This window comes from Nannospalax galili, unplaced genomic scaffold (genome assembly GCF_000622305.1).
Source record: "Nannospalax galili isolate Female #2095 unplaced genomic scaffold, S.galili_v1.0 scaffold1000, whole genome shotgun sequence".
NCBI classification, from domain to species: domain Eukaryota; kingdom Metazoa; phylum Chordata; class Mammalia; order Rodentia; family Spalacidae; genus Nannospalax; species Nannospalax galili.
Window position 1 is genome coordinate 411,329 of NW_008346439.1, and position 8,018 is coordinate 419,346.

Below are 8,018 nucleotides of genomic sequence, written 5' to 3' on the forward strand. Positions count from 1 at the left end.
TTCTAACTCTTATCTACTGTATGTCACCCTCCAAGATCACCTGAAGGTAAAGCAGGAGGGAGTGGTGACTGAAATCCCAAGGGAGGGTCTCTAGACACCCCCCATTCTATAAGGAATACTGACAATGTCATTACCATTATCACAGGCTTAGCTATGAGCTGTAGTGTTCTGCTTATACTTAGTTACCAAGACTGCTGGCCAAAGCCTTGGGTAGTACATCACAGCAACTCTGCATCATGAGGCCTTGTCTTGCCATGCTTGGAGGAAATATCTAGCCCACACAGTCTCTACTACTTTAAAGGTTAGGTGGCCACATGCTCTCAGATAAGTCCTATTTCTTAAAGGATAAGAAAATGAATAATGTGATATGGCTCTTGGAAGAGTACTTGTTTTAGAAAAGCCAATTATTTTTCTTTATACTCATTCAGTACTTCAAGGACCAGATGTGTAGCTGTCTTTCTCAGTGCAAATAATTCTCCAATTTTCTGTGGACACAACTTGAATGTCATAAAATTGGCCCGGGGTGATGCTAACTACCTGGAGTTAATGCAAACAGGTAAGAGCTCACTTTCCAAAGAATGCTCCCCTTTCACATGTCATTTGTAAAAACTGTGACTTCTCGGGCAGCCCACAACTTCTGTCTGACTTAGCTATATATCAGAGAGTACTGCAATGTTCTCTTGACATTCAGTCATTTTCCAGAATGGCGGGCAGATCTCAAGGAAACATTCATCAATACTGGTTATGTAATAAAGTAAAGCTATGATAAAGGATACAGATGAGTAGGCAGATAAAAAGGTATATAGGTGAGGTGGAGGAAGAGCCAAAGCACAGAAACTTCTGTCCTCATGGAGCTGGGTGTGCCAGGCTCCATAGAGCCAGTACCCTAGGGATTTTTTATGGAGGCTTCAGTACATAGGCACGATTGATTATTAACTCCCTCTCCGGCTCTTCTCCCTTTAGTGGAAAGTGGGGGATGGAGCTGAATCTTCCAAGATTCTAATCATGGCTTGACTTTTCTGGTGACCCGCTTCTACTCAGGAGCTACCAAGGATTTCAATAGACTAAAAGTTTTCTATCCAAGAAATTCCAGGGTATTTGGGAGGTTTGTTATCAGGCTCTAGGTCTGGTAACCCCAGCATCCTAGAGCCTAAGGCAGAGGATCCTGAGTTCAAGAGATTTTGTGTCAAAAGAAAGGAAAATAGACAAAAAATTAGAAACAAAATATGCTCCTAGCATCCCCATTGCTTAGGAAGTTACAAGAGCTTTAGCAGTTTGGTGTGAGGAACTGGGGCAAAGACTACCATATATTTTTTCATGGTTTCACATTGGTTGTCACTAATAACATGTTATTAAGCTTTTCTGGGTCTCAGCTCCTGAGTAAGGTGAGTTAATATATACTTAATACCTGTTAACTTCTCACTAAACTGACACTATTGGGGTTACTAATTATAATAGGCCTATCTCATGAGGGAGGCTATCTTCCTCCATATCTCCCACTATTCTGGAAACCAGCATCAGGAGGCTGGATACAGTACATCACAAACACTGACCTTCCAGGGTCTATTGAGAAGAAAACTGGGCCATAAAACTTACTGGATGTCTGTACCCAAGTCAAACACTGCTAGCAGGAGGTCACTAAACACCACTTAATTTCACCAAAGAAACACAGTTCAAGCTGGCCCTACAATAAATAGCATACCTGACCTGAAACTCAAGGAGTAATCCTTCGACTTGCGGATCCATGTCACCCGGGACTTGTAGGAAATGCAGAATTTCAGCATCATCTCAGACCTACTGAGCCGTCATCGGCATGTTTACATTATCTGTTTGTTTAAATTTGCTAGGTACTGGCTCTAGTGTTGACTGAAGTAACTGAGGTGCTCCTAGCTGGAAAGTAGATTTCAGGTTGAGTGTTCCCAAAAGCCAATCAACTTGTCCAATAGTGTGTTTATGGATAGGGGCACTTCCATGTTTACAACCCAAGCCAGGGTGAAGACTAAGACTAAAATTACTACTTACTCAGGTTGAGGGTGATTGATGCACATGCATGAAGCCCAGTTTCCATCCCTAGCACCACAGACAAGAATAAACAAAAAACTATCTATTCTCATCTAGGTATGGGAGGGTTACTGCTGATGTATTTGAAAGAAGTGATTAAAAACCCAACTTCATGCTGGGCATGGTTGTGTACACCTTTAATCCCAGCACTGGGGAGGCAAAGGCAGGCGGACCTCTGTGAGTTCAAGGCCCGCCTGGTCTACATAGTGAGTTGCAGGCCAGCTGGGGGTACAGGGAGACCCTGTCTCAAAAAGACTCCCTCCAAAAACCCCAACTTCACCTGGCTTAACCATCTGTGAAGGAATCAATAGAGTCCTCAGTTGAGAGGACTGAAAATTCTGTTAGAAAGTTTTCTGAAGCCCTGGTGAAAAAATACAGAATGAGAGAAACGAGCTGGATAAGAGAGCTGACTTCTAGAATCTACATCTTGTCCCACCAGGTTCATGATTCCAGGCCAAGATCTAATTCCTCTGAACCGCCAATATTAAGTGGAGATTTAATGTATTAAATAGAGATTATAATAGCCATCCTACTACTTGGCTGTGCTATGGATTTCTAGACATCAGGAAGTAAGTTGGTTTCAAAATTTGTCAACGCATTCTGTGCATGTACTATAGACAATTTGCTTCTTCCCCCTAGTCACCTCATGTGTCAGGAGAACCATAGACCAGAACCTCAGCTGTGGGCTTATTTCTTGATGACAGCTGGGAATTTCTGTCAGCTGACCACTTCAGCCATGCATTGCACAAGCATCCGCTCATTTGGCATTTCCCAAGCCATGGAGAAAAATCAGCTATTCCACTATAGACACGGACACAAGGTTGAAGATTGGATATTTTTCTGAAATGTTTATATTTGTCCATCACCATTTTCTACCTTTCTTTTCCCACCTGACTTAGAAACAGAGATTCACTTCTTAGGTCATAACTCTCCTTCTGAAAACAACCACCTGAAATGTAACTACAGAGATTTGCAAATTGTGTATACGTGCTGGGAGCAAAGGAGAGGATCCATCTGGTCCTGATAACAATACCTCTTGGAGAGATTGCTGTTTGGCCCCTCACCTTATCTCTAGTTCCTGAGGGAATAAACTTTTAATGGGAAACGTTTTTCAAGTTACAATCAAACTCAGTTATCAAAGAAAGTCAAGGAGGAAATGAACGCTGAGAACAAGTTATAAGGCAAACTACACTACTTCCTGAAGAAATCTACACATTCTCCCAAGCTAGATAGAGCCCCAGCAGAGCCCCCCCTTATTCATACCTAAGCTAGGAATATACTTTAGAAGCACAGAACTCTTGTGCCAAAGAGAGAACTCTTGCAACCTAAGAAAGGCCAACTTCTCTTTCTCTGAGACTGAGGTGAAGCTTGCCTCTCAGGGAGATCAAGCAACTAGTTCAGGTTACAGATTTCCCTGTGATAAATATAGAAGTAGAAAACAGGACTTTTGGCCCCCAATACAATACTTTTCTTAATGATATGATTCGAACAGGCTCTTGGGAGTTGGATTTATTGTGTTGTAAAGGTGTCACATTCTGAACTGGTTCACATCTGGCCAGGAGCCCAAGTGCAACCTGAAAGAGAAGTTCAACAGCTGCCATCAACTCATTTGCTCTATTTTGTAAGGCTTCTTAAAATCCCATAGTTATTCATTCATTTTTAATTCTGATATGACCAGAGGAGGTATGTACAAAGTGATAGTCACAAGAAAGGCCAACTTCTGGGTTCAAAGGTAAACAGAATGAAAAAAGAGAAGGTGAAGAGCTGGTAAGACAAATTAGTTGAAGTTTTAACCATTTCTCATTTGAAAAAGGAGGGGTGAACTAGATTTTAACATAATCAACCTCATTTAAAGGGAAAAAGACCAAGCTTTTATCTAAAGGAAACCATTCTTCATTTGATGGGTGTATTTGCGATCATTTTCTTCCATGAAATAACCGATTTATTGCTTTGTTCTCTGGTTTGTAAGTGGAAAGCGTTGGGGTTGTGGGTCTCCCACTTTGTGTAGCTCCAGCCCAAGTCGACATACTTTGCGTTCTGTTTCCCATCGTCGTTGGGCTCCATCTGGCCCAGATGCCTCTTCTGAGAGCTGACGGTTAAAAGACTACAATCAATCCCAATAGTTAGCCTGTATTTTAATAAAAAGATTTCCCTACTCATAGAAATATTCATCGATGCTTCTGTAACATTGAAAAGAGAGATTTACATCTTTAAATGTCTCATTTTGAATTAGGTTATAGAAGAAATAATACATTGACCAATTTTCCACTCACCGTTGGTTATTTGACTACTAATTTGATTGTAGGATTGTTCTTATGGTATAGTTGTTGTTAAGACTAAACTAAGCATTCAATAGGGTTTTAAATTGCTGCTTTCAAATTGATTCATAGTCAAAATATACAGAAAATATGTTACACAGCTAGCAATCAGGTTTGGGGACAATTTTTGAAATCTTTTGACTCTGTTTGAAAAATAAGATAATTGTAGACATAGAATGGGGTGTTTTTCACTTCTTCAACTTAAAAGTGGAAAAGTCAAATGATACAGAAAAAAGTTCTGCTAAACAAGGAAGTAGTAAATCCTTTCCTTTATGCTTTTCTCCTCATAAAATTCACATCTAACAAAATGTTGAGGGAGTCCATGAAGAAATAAAAATTTATAGCATTTTATGGTAGAACTAAGAAATATCTTGATTCTATAAGATAATCATTCTGTCATATTTTGTGGGAAGCAAACATTTAAACGAAGGTCACACACTCAATGTAGATCCATTTGAAACTCTGACACTCAAAGAGCAGTTAGCTACAGTTAAAAACAAACTGCTGGATAAACTATTTTGAAGAGTAAAGAACACCTTGGTTAAAACAAGAACTCTGGAAATTGAATTTATTATTTTCCCCAAGATGAATAGAGGCCATTCTTAGCTATCCTTGAAAGGAGGCAGAATAATGGAACCAACACATGATGAGAAATTTTACTCTTGAAATTTCTGAGCAGATTCAAGATTGTGTGTGCTTTTGAAGAAGTAGTACCCTGTGGGAAGTTCTCAAATGACTTCATATAGAAGGGCCTCCAGTGCTACAAGGCAGCTGAGCTTCCTGTTCCCTTTTCCTTGAGTTCTGATATTGCCTTAGATTCCAAGACTGAGCATCTGTCACAGGAGAATTTCTTCTCTGGGGACCAGGAGAGAAATGATCAGATTTGGAATACTCGCCCTTCCTTTCAATCTGCATCCCAGCCATTTCACCAACTATGCATGGAGTCAGAAATATCACTGAATGGAGAGGACAGCTTCCCTGTCCTGGCAAACATCCCCGAATATTATGCTTCTGCACCCTACGGTGGTGACCTGAAAGTGAGTGAGGCAGTCCTTTACCCTCTCCTAATAGACCTCATAGGAAATCACCCTGGTCACTGTTTCTTCTAGTAGTGACATGGACTCTTCTGGAAGCTGAATCATTTATCCTTTTAGACCTTTAGATGGAAGCCCCTGCCAGAAAATCCCTTATAATACCTTAAGGGAAATTCTAAGGGTGAAACTCATCCAACAAATTCTCAATAAGCTAGTCATGAAATGAATGAAGCCGCCCAGGCACCTCGCTGCCTCCTCTGTGGAGGGAATGAAGGTTTCCTTGTGTGTGTCCCTCCTTGGGAAGCCCAGTGCCCAGAGACTGGGCAGACTGTGGCCAGCCCAAGCCAAGACACTGGGCACAGCCTGGTCCCCGCCCTTGAACACAGACTCCCTGTTCAGGAGCAGCTTCTGGAACTGGAGACTTCGTTTCTCCAAACACCACCACTATTTGGATAAAGCAGCACTTTAACACATTTAAATCCTCTGCTGGGAGGGATATTTTCAGGCATAGAATAGAGAAAAACACTTTTCTATACTACACATTTCCCCAAGTCATTTCTAAGACCATAAAACAGAATTATTTTTCATGACGAAAAAATTTTTTTCCTTGTACTGGGTTTTAGGATTTTTATGACTTTCCTGAGATCTGCTTTTGTTTTAAAGGGGGCATTTTCTTGATAACAATGAGATTCTCAAGTTATTTTAAAAATCTATCAGCAGTAAAAAATTATGGCTCCTGGGCCAAATCCTGTGCCTTACCTGTTTTTGTAAATAAAGTTTTATTGGAACAGAGCTATAAGCTCAGTGACAGCTGTGTGACTGCTTTTCTGCCACAGTGGCAGAGCTAAGTAGTTGGGACAAACTACAGAGTTCACGCGCCTAAAGTATTTACTATTTGGCTCTTTTTGGAAAACATTTGCTGACCCCTGTTGTAAGGCTTGAAAGGCAGCTCTGGTGCTGATCCATGCCCTACTCTCCTTGTGCCAAATTCAACACATGCTTCCTGTGTTTTCAACAGCTGCCTTCTTATTCACTCTCCAGCTTTGAGCCATGAGACTCTAAGCACAGAGACTCCAAAATGATGCCTGTGACATTATGCCCCACCTTTCCGATTTGACTTCTTGATGAATCTTCCCCATTCCAACCCCACATCCCATACCTACCATATTCTCTTGAGCAAAGAGCATGGCGATGTATTTTGTGCATATCCGTGTGTGGGAATGCCTTATCCTTTATATTACAACTGTTTAACTTCCCATTTTGTTATGGGCTAGAGGCCTTGCTGGGTACTCTGTGGTCTAAAGACAAGTTACTATTCAGTGACACAGCAAGAATCTGAAGCTACCTAGGTAGGTAGAATGACGCCTACCCTAGATGTGGCAAATGGAGGCTCGGCAGCGAGGTTAGGAGATTTGCTTACATTTACAAAACTCTTAAGTAGCATAGCCCGAATTTAAAGCTATGCTAACCTTGTTCTCAGTTGCCTACAAAAGACTTTGAATCGTGTTGCATCTCCAGGGAGTAAGAAGCAGTAACTTCTACTAGCTGCTCCAGGGGAATATTTCTAAAATATTTACATATTCCTCTGCTCTCTCAGTTAGGTCATATTAAACTTAAATTAACCTCTTCAGGATAGCTCAGCATTACAACTGATAACAAAAGTTTTATAGTGATATAGAAGAAATTGAATCTAACATGTGATATTTTAGTTGTGTAGCTTTAGGCAAGTGTCTTAGATCACTGAGGCTTACCTGGTTCATCTGCACTGTGGGGTTTACTAACACACTCACAAAGGATGACCTAGACACATAGGAAATACTCACTAGGTGATTATTATTAGATTATTAAATTATCAAGGATGTTCTTTAATGTGGCTGCCTGGAAACCATTTAGATAAGCCCTTAGAGACATTGCCAAGAAAATCAAGAAAGTTTAAGTGATGCTCTGATGTTCGCACCCTATAGTCCATCTCCTGTAGCTCTGGCTCTCGTATGGATGACACCCAGAGAAAAGACAAACAGTCCCAGCATCTAATCAGTCATATCTCCAGTGAACCACCTGGAAAATAAGCAGACAACTGTAATTTTAATAATGCACTACCACATCTGAAAAATGTGGAGTTCAGCTCTCACCCTGCTGATGTGACTTCATGTGAACCCAGTAGCAGAGGGATGAGCCCAAGAGTACTTTAGGGGGACTCTTCATAAAGCAGTGATTCTGAACTGACCAGATATCTCCAGAAAAAAATTATATATGGGATCAAACACAAGAGCTGCCCCAGAGTTTCAAAACTTTTCACAAGGAAAGGGACCTACTCTCTTCTCAGAGTGTAGAGTGGCCACTCTAAGGATGCAAATTCTAACCTGTGATAAGGAAGCATGGCTGGAAAAGCTGTTGCTGGAGGACAGAGCTCAGAAAGTGCATAATAGTATTGTCTAGATGGAGGGGCTCAGAGTCAATACAAGCAATTACTATGGTCTTCTCACCTCTGAAATCCTCTAGATCTAAGATTTGGAAAAGTTACCTGTGAGTTCCAATGGACTGCAGACAAACTTGTGGAGCTTATGACACACACACTCCTGGAAACGCTTTCCAAGGTTCTAGT